The 12,349-nt window shown below is 34.7% G+C and overlaps 1 long non-coding RNA gene across 2 annotated transcripts in view; it reads left to right on the top strand.

Annotated features, from left to right (window-relative positions):
* Window positions 1-2,267, top strand: part of LOC134739129 (uncharacterized) — a 327,387-nt gene extending 325,120 nt beyond the window's left edge. For both annotated transcript variants that reach the window (XR_010125640.1, XR_010125639.1), the window contains 2 exons: window positions 542-679; window positions 952-2,267. This is a non-coding gene — a long non-coding RNA (uncharacterized LOC134739129). The remainder of the gene's footprint in view (window positions 1-541; window positions 680-951) is intronic.
* Window positions 2,268-12,349: the final 10,082 nt, after the last annotated feature.

The raw sequence follows: 12,349 nt of genomic DNA, 5'->3' as shown, positions 1-12,349 counted from the left end.
TCCTTTTTATTGAGAGGTAAATATTTCATTTTATGTATGCAAAATAATAGTATATCCTTCTCCTGATGATGGACATTTGAGTTGTTTCCAGTTTTATGCTATTATGAATAAGACTGCTATGGATATTTTTGTACAAGTCTTTTTTGGGATATATGTTTTCATTTTATTTGATCATAGGTACATGTAATCTAACTTTGTAAGAGATAGCCAAACAGTTCTGAAAAATACTTATACCATATTATACTCCCAGGCAAAATATTTTTAAACAGATAATAGTTACTTTCTTTAAACATTGCTCTGAGAATTACATAATTTTAAATATTCACCATACTCTTTATTGTAAATCCGTGATCTAACATCTTGTCAAAATATTTTTTTTGACAGTCTCACTCTGTCGCCCTGGCTGGAGTGGCGAGATCTCGGCTCACTGCAAGCTCCGCCTCCCAGGTTCACGCCATTCTCCCGCCTCAGCCTCCTGAGTAGCTGGGACTACAGGCGCCCGACACCATGCCTGGCTAATTTTTTGTTTTTGTATTTTTAGCAGAGACGGGGTTTTACTGTGTTAGCCAGGATGGTCCCGGTCTCCTGACCTCGTGATCTACCCGCCTCATCCTCCCAAAGTGCTGGGATTACAGGCATGAGCCACCGCGCCCAGCCATCTTGTCAAAATATTCTAAGAGTAAGTTTTTGAAGATTTTACTACGGCATAAGGAGAAGTCACAAATTGATAAGTGCTACTGGAACAGTTTGTGAAAATATTGTTCATTACTAAATTAACCATTATATGCAAATTAATTTAATAAACTCTTGACTCAAGCAAGGATGGGAAGGAGCTTTCTCTACTTCTTTATGTGAGAAGTTACATCCCTAACAGGAGTGATCTCAGTCTATGCTTCATTCAACTGTATCCATCTTACAACTTTCTTCTTTCCTTTTTTCTTTTTCTTCCAGCTTCATCTGTTTGGAATCAAAAGTACGGAAGACCTGGAAATCATGTAATAAGGATAGCAGAATAATCCTCGTCACTGACAGGTGGTGAGCTGCACAGTGTTCTCTTGTTGCAGTGGCAGAGATTTCAGCAACGGAGGGAAATCCAGTGGCCAAGATGCTTACCTGTCTCGGTGTCCAGCATGTGTCCTGGAGAAGTGCCCCTAAAGCACCTTCAGCTGTTTATTTAAACACTTGACTCAAGGCTCTGATGCATTTTAATTTTTCAACGTTTAAATTTAGCTGTTTTAATGAGGTTCTGGTTTTAATAAGTAACAAAAGATTTTTCAGTATTAATTATGATGAGGTCTTAAACTCTGTGATCTATATAAAACTCAGAGAGAACCTGTCTTGAGTAGTTTAAATCTCTAATTAAATCAGTATTTCTACCTAGCAACAGAGTAGCAAAAGTATTAATTCAGTGGTTCTCAATAGGGCTAGGGGAGCAGATTTTGACCGCCAGCCCAGGGCACATTTGGCAATGTCAAGACGTTTTTCGTTGTCATAACTTACGGAGGGGATAGGTGCTACTGGCATCTAGTGGGTAGAGGTCGGGGATGCTGCTGAATATCCTGCAGAGCTCAGGACAGCCCCTATCTCCATAAAAACTTTTCTGGCCCAGAATGTCAATAGTGCAACTGTTGAGAAACCTTCTATAAAATGATTGGTGTGGGTAGGAGAATATACTAAAATGCTAAAATAGCAGGCTTGAAATTATTTGCATATCAGGAGAGTGGAGTTTATAACCGACTGACTGAAAAATCTGGTGTAGGACCTATCCTCCAGGGGTGATGCTAAATCTGCTGATATGACACTAAATCAGCATCTGTAAAATTTGAAACATATCTCCAGGGTGGGGTCAGACCAAAGAATGGTAAATGTTGCTTTGACTTTAAAAAGTTGGAAATGATGTTTCTCAGAGGAAATACTAGGTCTCAGCTGAGCTGTGAGAGGGGGCTATGTTTTTTTCTCTACAATAGTGCACAGTGTCTTTAGAATGGGAGAAGTTCTGAATACCCTAGTAGCCCCTGCTGCAGTGTTCTCTACCGTGACATGCTCTTTTTGCTTTCCCAGCACTTTTATAAACTTTTAATTAATTTTTATTGTTCATGTTGCTATTGCTATTAGTCTACTGTCTGTCTGTCTCATTGGACTGTAAACTCTATGAGAGTGGCAACTATATGGTATCACTTAATATTGTATGTCTAGTAGCTACCAGAATGCCTCCCATTATAACGAGCATTGATAAATTTAATATTTTTGAATTAAATGAATGAATTAAACATGTTTGTAGTGTGACTTCTTAGCATAATACATCCATTTTCAACAGCAGAGAATCTTCTACCATATAAAGAAAACATTTCCTCAGAAAGTTCTTACTTTCTCTTTTGTCACATTCCTCTTATTAAGAAAAATTCAAGAACTGGCAACTAGGACCCCTTTACTTGATCCATTTCCCTATTGATTATGTGTAAGGACCTTGAATCGTTGAACAATCTCTGGAAAATGTTTCTCTTCCTGAGTTATTTAAAGAAAAGAGAATATGAGTGTCAATAGTCACACAGAAGGTACTGTTGCCTGATTACTATGCCCCTAATTTTAATAGTCAAAAGGCAGCAAATTTCCTTCCAAGCTTTTACAGAACGGAGTTAAAACTAAGTCTGCATTTACACATTGACCATCAAAATTTTAACAATTCGACGCTGGGTAAGTGGCTTAAAACACTTTCATTGAAAATTTTGTACCTTTCCCTAATTAGGCATTCAAACAATGGACACCTGTGGAACCTGCCGGCCCCAAGTCCCCAGCAGCTCTTAGTAAAGGTGATTGATGGCTACATAAAACATGATCTTGACTTTAGGCTTCCTTAAGCAACTATGTATTTATCTTAAATATTTCTAGTCCGATTGCCCCAGGTTCAACTGGTAGCTGAGAATCCTTGAAAGTGGGACCATTGCCTGATTTAGTTCAGACTTTCCAGCTTACAGCTGACTCCCTTCACCACAAACATTCTTATCTTTAAAGTGCTACCTGAGGTCTTTTTAGTGATATTTACCAATTTTTAAAATTTTGAGTGTTTCAGTATGGTGGCAGTTTCATGTTGGTGTTATCCCAGGAAAAGTTTCCTAAAACTTGGAAATGAGGCAAAAAGATGATTGCAGTCATTTCAATATCATGTTACAGAAGTGCCTCTCAAAGTTTAATGTGCTCCTGAATCACCTGGAAATATTTCCAAATTGTAGATTCTGATTCAGTGAATCTGGGGTGGGGCCCCCAGATACTCGATTTTAAATAGTCTCAGGCGGTATCAATGCTCCTGAATCATGAGCCACATTTTGAGTAACAAGATGCTAGGGCAAATTTTTGAAAACCCATGTAAAATTCCATGTCTCTTTCTAACGCAGTGGTTCTCAAACTTGCTTGCATCTTAAAATCACCTGGAGAGGTTTTAAAACGCCTTCTACTCAGATCTCACCTGTTTCCAACTAAATCAGAATATCAGCGGTAAGACCTACTTATTGGCAGCTTAAAAAACTTCCCAGATATTTCTAATATTCTCTAATAATATTGCTTTGTTTACAGAACAGATTAAGGGCATTTTTTATACTTCTGTAAAACTGGTAAGGCGTGATGGTTCTGTTTTCCTGTAATAATTTTACCAATTTTGTATCTAATTTGGCACTTTTTTTCAGGTTTTTTTTTTTCCTACTGACTAAAAGTTTCTGTTTTTCAAATACTGTTTGGAACTACTTTGTCATCTTGCTAGTTCCCACATTAATGAGTGAAATGAAACTTTGACACAGAATGCTTTGATGATTTGTATTCTATCCAATCTATTACCATAATTTCTTAGCTAGTAGCTATATTTTCTTTTTGAGCAGCAGCCAATCTTTATGGGAAGCTGGTAAAGAATATATTATAAATAAATTCATACACTATTTTGCTGTCTCCCCACATCTATCTAATAATTGATTACTAGATCAGTAATTGTTGACATACTTGATCTTAAAGTACATTTCTGGAGATCAGATTTACATTCTGACCAGGGCCAATGACTAAATTTGGAAGAAAGTTCCCTCTATTTTTTTTTTTTTTTTTTGAGAGAGTCTTGCTCTCTTGCCCAGGCTGGAGTGCAGTGACACAATCAGGATTCACTGCAGCCTTGACCTCCCAGACTCAAGCAATCCTCCTGCCTCAGCCTCCCAAGTGTTAGGATTACAGTCTTAACCACCGAGCCCAGCCAAGTTCCCTCTTTTATTTACAAGAAAAATGCCATGGCATAACATTTAGCTGGTTTGTATTTGGAGTTGTTCTCCCACAGTGGGGATAAGTTAGCTCTACTTCACCTATACTTTTTCCTTATGACTGATGGCTCCCATTTTCAGGATGTCAGGCCTGGGTCTGAGGGACTGCCTGTAGCAAAGTAAATTGGCCCACTTAGGGATCAAACCTGTGAACTTGTCTTCATCAACACTGTACTCCTACCAGAGGTGTGAACCTGCCATTTTTATCAGCTGATTGATTTCACTGAAAGTTATTATTCTGAAATTGTTCTGCTTCTTAGAAAAAGGAAATATTGTATTAGAGATGGGTAAAAGTGCAGTTACTCTTGAATTTAAAATATATATTATAAAACTAAAATTCAATGAAAAAATTCAGCTAAAAAGATATTTATGTATTTAAAAAATTCCCGAACAAATCAGTCAGTAAGGGTATTTAGCCTTAGATAAGTTCATATTATGCCTTCTTTTTAGGTCTTACCTCTAATATTTTTCAACTTAAAGTTTATTTTACCAACATAGCTACATTTATTGCCAATTTCCATAATATACAATAACCATTAAAAGTGGCTACTGTTATCTTAATAACAAAGCTGCTTTTCTCAAATGATTTGTAAACTGGTCTTGAAGGCTTTTCCCAAAGGCATTTTTTTAACTTTTGTTTTAGATAAGGAGATACATGTGCAGTTTTGTTACATAGGTATATTGCACCCAGGTAGTGAACATAGTACCCAATAGGTAGTTTTTCAACCCATGCCCTACTCCCTTCCTCCCTCCTCTAGTAGCCCACAATATCTATTGTTCCCAGGTTTATGTCCATGTGTGCTCAATGTTTAGCTCCCACATATAAGTGAAAACATGTAGTATTTGGTTTTCTGTTTCTTCATTAATTCACTTAGTATTATGACCTCCAGCTCCATCCATGTTGCTGCAAAAAAATACAATTTCATTCTTTATGGCTGTATAGTATTCCACAGTGTATATGTACCATGTTTTCTTTATGCAGCCCACCGTTGATGGGTACCTAGATTGATTCCGTGTCTTTGCTATAATGAATAGTGTGGCGATGAACATATGTTTGCATGTGTCTTTTTTGGTATAATAATTTATTTTTCTTTGAATATATATCCAATGATAGCATTTCTGGGTCAAATGGTAGGTCTGTTTTAAATTCTCTGAGAAATTTCCAAACTGTTTCTATAGTGGCTGAAGTAATTTACATTCCCACCAACAGTGTATAAGTATTCCCTTTTCTCTGGAGTCTAACCAGCCTCTGTTATTTTTTGACGTTTTAATGATAACCATTCTGACTGGTGTGAGACGGTATTTCGTTGTGGTTTTAATTTGCATTCCTCTGATGCTTAGTGAAGCTGAGTATTTTTAAAAACATGTTTGTTGGCTACTTTTATGTCTTCTTTTGAGAGGTTTCTGTTCATGTCCTTTATCTATTTTTAAATGGGGTGATTTGTTTTTTGCTTTTTGATTTAAGTTCCGTATAGATTCTGGAAATCAGACTAAGGCAGTTTTTAATATTTTAAGATAACAGAAATTTAATAGAACAAGTAAAATATGTCATAATGAATACTATGAAGGTCATTACTTTGATATTAACTTTCTGGAAGTTTTGCATTTTGTTCTATTTTGATTCGGTATTCACAAGAACAATATTCTAGCATTTTTTAAAGGTAATATTGACATGACTCGTTCTAATTAAGTAAATGATGTTTTTGCTTTAATCAAATATTTTGGAAGAAACAAGTTTACATGCCAAGTGTCAGAGAGAAAAGAAGCCACAGAAATGTATCATTTTACGATTTAAGTACTTTGATAGTTAGGTTTCATTTTTAAAGCAAATACACGTAATATTTTTGTATATTGTCTACTTAAGTCTCATGACCATGAAATTACAACACCTATTTGAGCATCCTCTATGTACCACAAGCAAACACTTATTATCAATGAATTGGTAGATTTATTTGTTATTGAAAGTTTGGCTATTAATCAAATGTTTAGCTTAATTTTGTGGAGATTATATTTTAAGATAACTCTTAAAATATGATTAACCAGCTGACAAAAGGTATAGTCAAAATAGATTTTTCCACTACCAGTGAAAATAATTGTCTTTTTAAAAGTATAGTTGCCATTAATGTAGTCTGCAGTCTTCAACTATAAATAACCTGATAAACTAGAATAGACTGTTCTGTTGACTTTGTGAATGGTCACAGCTTAAAAGGAATGAAAACGAAAATGTATTTTTTCAGGAAAGTTAAAATAAACATATTTTTAAAATAATAATTTAAATTAGAAATAGTTTATTAAGAGTTTTTTTTAAATTCATGAATGGATGTTGGATTTTGTCAAATGCATCTTCTGCATTTATTGATACAATTATGCAATTTTTCTTCTTTAATCTGTTGATGTGATGGATTACATTCATTGATTTCAAATGTTAGACCAGCCTTGCATAACTGGTATAAATCCCTCTTTGTTATAGTGCATAATTCTCTTAACACATTGTTGGATTTGATTTGCTAATATTTTGTTGGGGATTTTTGCATCTTTGTTCATGAGAGATGTTGGTCTGTGATTTTCTTTTCTTATGATATCTTTGACTTCTTTTTTTTTTGGTATTAAGGTAATGCTAGCCCTATAGAATGAGAAAGTTAGAAAGAATTCTCTCTCTCTCTCGAAACAGATTCTTGCTCTGTTGCCCAGGCTGGAGTGCAGTGGCACAATCTTAGCTCACTGCAACCTCCACCCATCACTCCCCTCCCACAGGTGTGAGCCACCCCGCCCAGCTAATTTTTTATATTTTTAGTAAAGATGGGGTTTCACCATGTTGGCCAGGCTGGTCTCAAACTCCTGATGACAAATGATCTGCCCTCCTCAGCCTCCCAAAGTGCTGGGATTACAGGCTTGAGCCAAAGCACCCAGCCTTCCCTCTACTCTTCTGAAAGAGACTACCAAGAATTGGTAAATTTCTTCCTTAAATGTTTGGTAGAATTTACAAGTGAACCCATCTAGCCTGGTGCTTTCTGTTTTGAAACTTTATTAATTATTGATTCAAATTATTTAATAGATATAATTTTATTCAGATTGGCTATATCTTCTTATGTGAGTTTTGGGCAGATTGTATCTTTCAAGAATTGATCTATTTCATCTAGGTTATCACATTTGTAGACATAGACTTATTCATAGTATTTCTTGATTATCTGTTTAGCGTCCATGGGATCTATAATGTTGCCCCTCTTTCATTACTGATTTTGATAATTGTGTTCTCTCTCTTTGTTTTTAGCTAGGCTGGCTAAAGTTTAATTAATTTTATTGTTCTTTTCAAATAATGAGCTTTTGGTTTTGTTAATTTTTCCCCACTGATTTTCTGATTTCAAATTTATTGATTTCTGATCTAATTATTTTTTTCCTTCTGCCTATTTTGATTTTAATTTACTCTTTTTCTCTCTAGTTTCCTAAGGTTGAAATTTAGATTATTGATGTTTAGATCTTTGTTTTTTTTTCTAATATATTCATTCAATGCTATAATTTTGTCTCTTAGCACTGGTATTGCTCCATCCCCAAAAGTTGATAAGTTGTTTTCATTTTCATTTAGTTCAAAATATTTAAAAATTATTTTTGAAATTTCTCATTTGATTCATGTGTTACTTAGAAGTGTGTTACTTAGTCTCTACAACTTTTGAAACTTTCCAGTTATCTTTCTGTTATTGATTTCTAATGTAATTCTATTGTGGTCTGAGACCAGACATTGTGTTATTTCTATCCTTTTAAATATGTTACAATGTGTTTTACTGCCCAAAATGTAGTCTGTCTTGATGAACATTCCATGTGAGCTTGAGGAAAATGTGTATTTTGTTGCTATTGAATTGAGTAGTTTATTAATGTCAATAATATCTAGTTGATTGATGGTGTTGTTGAGTTCAACTATACCTTTTTAATTTTCTGCCTGCTATATCTGTCCATTTCTGATAAAAGAGTGTTGAAATCTTTAACTGTAATAGTGGATTTATCTTTCCCATACAGTTCTATCAGTTTTTCTCTCAGATAGTTTGATGGTCTGTTGTTACATGTTAAGTATTGTTATGTGTTCTTGGAGACTGACTTCTTTATTATTATGTAATGCCTTTCTTTATCTCTGACAATTTTTCTTGCTGTGAAGTCTGCTCTGTTGGAAATTAATATAGTAATTCTACTTCCTTTTGATTAGTATTAGTATGGTATATTTTTCTTAATATATTTGCTTTTAAACTAAGTATGTCTGTATACTTAAAGTGGTTTTATTTTATAGGCAACATATAGGTGGGTCTTGCTTTTCATTCACTTTACAGTATCTGTTTTTTAATTGGTGCATTTAGACTGTTGATGTTCAAAGTGATTATTGATATGGTTGGACTAATATCTATCATATTTGTTACTGTTTTCTATTGGTTGCGCTTGTTCTTTGTTCCTATTTTTGCCTTCCACTGTTCTTCTGTCGTGTGTGTGTGTGTGTGTGTGTGTGTGTGTGTGTGTTTTCAGACAGGGTCTCTCTTGCCCAGGCTGGGGTGCAGTGGTGTGATCATGGCTCACTATGTCCTCAACCTCCCAGGCTCAAGCAATCTTTCCACCTAAGCCATCAAGTAGCTGGGACTACAGGTGCATATGACCATGCCAAGCTTTTTTTTTTTTTTTTTTTTTTGTAGAGATGGGGGTCTCATTATGTTGCTCAGGCTGGTTTTAAACTCAAGGCCTCAAGCAATCCTCTTGCCTCAGTCTCCCAAAGTGTTGGGATTATGAGTGTGAGTGCTTTGTTGGTTTCAAGTGAGCATTTCATATTCTATTTTCTCTCCTTTCTCAGCATATCAGTTATACTTCTTTTATAAATTAAAAAAATGCCTTCCCTAGATTTTGCAATATACATTTACAACTAATCTAAGGTCACTTTCAGATAACACCATATAACTTCACAGGTTGTGTGAGTACTATATAATAACAAAATAATCCTAATTTCCCCATGTATTCCTCTTACAATTTCTGTCATTTATTTTATTATATATAAGCATATGTAAATATATACACAGAAAAGATATAAATGTGTGCATATCAAATACATTGCTGCTATTATAATTTTAAAGAAACTATCTGTTAGATCAATTAAGAATAAGAAAAATAAAAGTTTTTATTTTACTTTCATTTATCCCTTCTTTAGTGTTCCTTTCTTTTTGTAAATCTTAGTTTCTGATCTGTCTCATTTTCCTTGTCTCTAAAGAACTTGTTTTAACATTTCTTCTAAGACGGGTCTACTAGCAAAAAATTTCCTCAAACCTTGTTCATGTGAGAGGTCTTTATTTATCTTTTGCTGTTGAAGGATAATTTCACAGTACAGCATTCTAGATTGATGTTTTTCTCTGTGTCAACACTTTACATATTTCATTCCATTGTCTTCTTGCCTGCATAGTTTCTGAGGAGAAGTCAGATATGATTCTCATCTTCATCCTTCCATAGGTAAGGTCTTTTGTCCTCTGGCTTCTTTCAAGATTTTTTTTTCATTTTCTATCTGTAGTTTGAAAATGATATGCTTGGGTGTAGGTTTTTGTTTCATTTCGTGGTTTTTGCATCTACCTTGCTTGACATTCTTTGAGCCTTCAAGAGCTATAATCTGACATTACTTGGGAAGAAATTCTGTCATTATCATTTTAAATATTTCTTCTATTCCTTGCTCTTTTTTTCCTCCTTCTGATATTCTCATTATTCATATGTTGCACCTTTTGTAGTTTTCTCATAGTCTTTGGATTTTTTGTTTCTATTTTATTCCCTGACTTTGTTCTCCTTGTTTTTCAGTTTGGAGGTTTCTATTGATATATCCTCAAGCTCAGAGATTCTTTCCTCAACCACGTTCACACAAATAATGAGCCCATCAAAGGCATTCTTCATTTCCATTAGTGTTTTTGATCTGTAGCATTTGTTTTTGGTTCTTTCTTAGAATTTTCATTTCTCTGCTTATATTGCCCATCTGTTCTTGCATGTTGTCTGTGCTATGTATTAGACCTCTTAATGTATTAATCATAGTTGTTTTAAATACTGGTTTGATCATTTCAACATCCCTGCCAGGACTGGTTCTGTCTCTTCAAATTGTGTTTTTTGTTTCTTAGTACGCCTTGTAATTTTTTCTTGGTAGCTGTACATGATATACCAGGCAAAAAGAACTGCTATAAATAGACCTTTAGTAATATGGTGGTAAGGTGTTTGGCGGGGGAGGGAAAGTACTTGCTGGACCTATGATTGAGTTTCAGTCTTTTATTGAGACCTAATCATAGCTGCTGGATTGTGAAATTCACAAGTATTTTCTAGTCTCTCCCACCTCCCTTAGGTGAGACAGGATGTCTAAAACTGGCTGGAGTTGGGTATTCTCCCTTCCTCTGAGTCTGTTAGGCTCTGATAAAACCACCAGGAGATTAGGCCCTGGTTAAATACTTTCTCCTGAGGGCAGGCCTTGTTAAGAAGATGGGTGCTCTGGCGTATTTCAAAATAGTTCCTTTGCCCCTCTCCTGCTGAAAGCACAAGGGAATTTTTCTCTATTTACTGTGAGAACCTGGTTGAGCTTCTGTAGGTAAAACTCACAAATGTGTAGGGACCCCCACAATAACTGAGTTTTCATGGAGTTTTTAATTCTCCTACTCTCCACACCGAGCCTCCAGCAACTCATCAATTACAGTTCAAGTTTTCCTTATCCAGAACTGGCTCCTGAAGTGATTTCCACTCATGAGTTTCTGTTCTGGTAAGCTGTGACTCCCTGTAGTCACCTGTCTTTCTCCCAATTTTAAGTGTAGAAGTTTGCCCTGTGTCCTTACCTCTTTTATGAATTCAAGAAGAGTTCTTGATTTTTTCAGTCTATTCAGCTTTTCACTAGTTGTTAGAAAGGAGTGGCAACTTCCAGGATACTTACATGCAGAACTGAAAACTGAAAGTCCTAAGTTGGATTTTGAAAGAGGAAGGTGCTTGATTTGTTAGAGAATTATATTTTATCTTCATGTTATTATTATGTATTTAATGCCCTTATTATAGCTTCAAGTTTTGTAGATTGATATAAACTCTGTTAGAGCATCTAATTTTACAAATTTTCTGTTAGTTATTATGGGCTTTTATTCAAGACTGTCTTGAATATTGCCATCTTAATCTGGCTTGTAAGGGAAGGCTAGAGCTACAACATGTAAACAATATGATTAGGTAGATATAGAGATATAAATGGAGATGAATCTTGGAGAGAAAAGTAACAACAATATTCAGAGCAGTGTTTCTTAAACAAGAGTTAACTTGAAAATCCTTCATCGAACTTACTAAAATTACACAATTAAAGACCTTACCCCATTGCTCCTCTTCAATAGATCTGGATGTATTGCAGGCATTTTTAATAAAGCCTCACAGAAGATTCTCATGAATAACATTGAGAACCATTGGGTTAGAGGTAACTCAGTAAATTAACTTGGGTTAATCTCATATTTACTAACATTACTAGAGATAAATGTTTTGTATATTGCCCCAAAGTATGATTTTCTACAAAAAAGTCATATTATGTTAGCACATATGCCTATGCTTAATAGATGCATAATAGCACAGTAAAATCCATACCAAACACAAAAAAGCAGTTTAACAGTTTTAATTCTGTGCTTCTCAAACCCTTTAGAAACAGTGTGCCAATTATCATCCTACTAAATTATTTTCCAAAGAAAAAAATGTGAATAGAAATTTATGTCGGGGCTCTCAAGTATAACTGTGTTGACTTCAAAAATTAAGGATTTTTTAGTTAACTGCTTTTAGCCTATAAACTCAGTTATTTACTATAGGATTAAGACAGTTTGAATGATGTTTATTTTTCAATCCTTTTCTGTTCCATAAGTGTATACTTTTGAACTAGCCACTAGAACTCAATCAGCAATGTCAAATGAACTAGAAATATATTTAAAAAACAAAGTTAGATTTGCTCTTCTCAACATTTCGCTAAACGGATTAATTCAGAATATTAAAAACACATTCTTCAAAGAACACACAGGTAGAACACAGAAATTTCAGAATTTAATGAGAAGAGTCAA

Source organism: Pongo pygmaeus, chromosome 2, assembly GCF_028885625.2.
Source record: "Pongo pygmaeus isolate AG05252 chromosome 2, NHGRI_mPonPyg2-v2.0_pri, whole genome shotgun sequence".
NCBI classification, from domain to species: Eukaryota; Metazoa; Chordata; class Mammalia; order Primates; family Hominidae; genus Pongo; species Pongo pygmaeus.
Note: the sequence above shows the minus strand (reverse complement) of the source record. Positions and strands in the feature narration are given on the sequence as shown.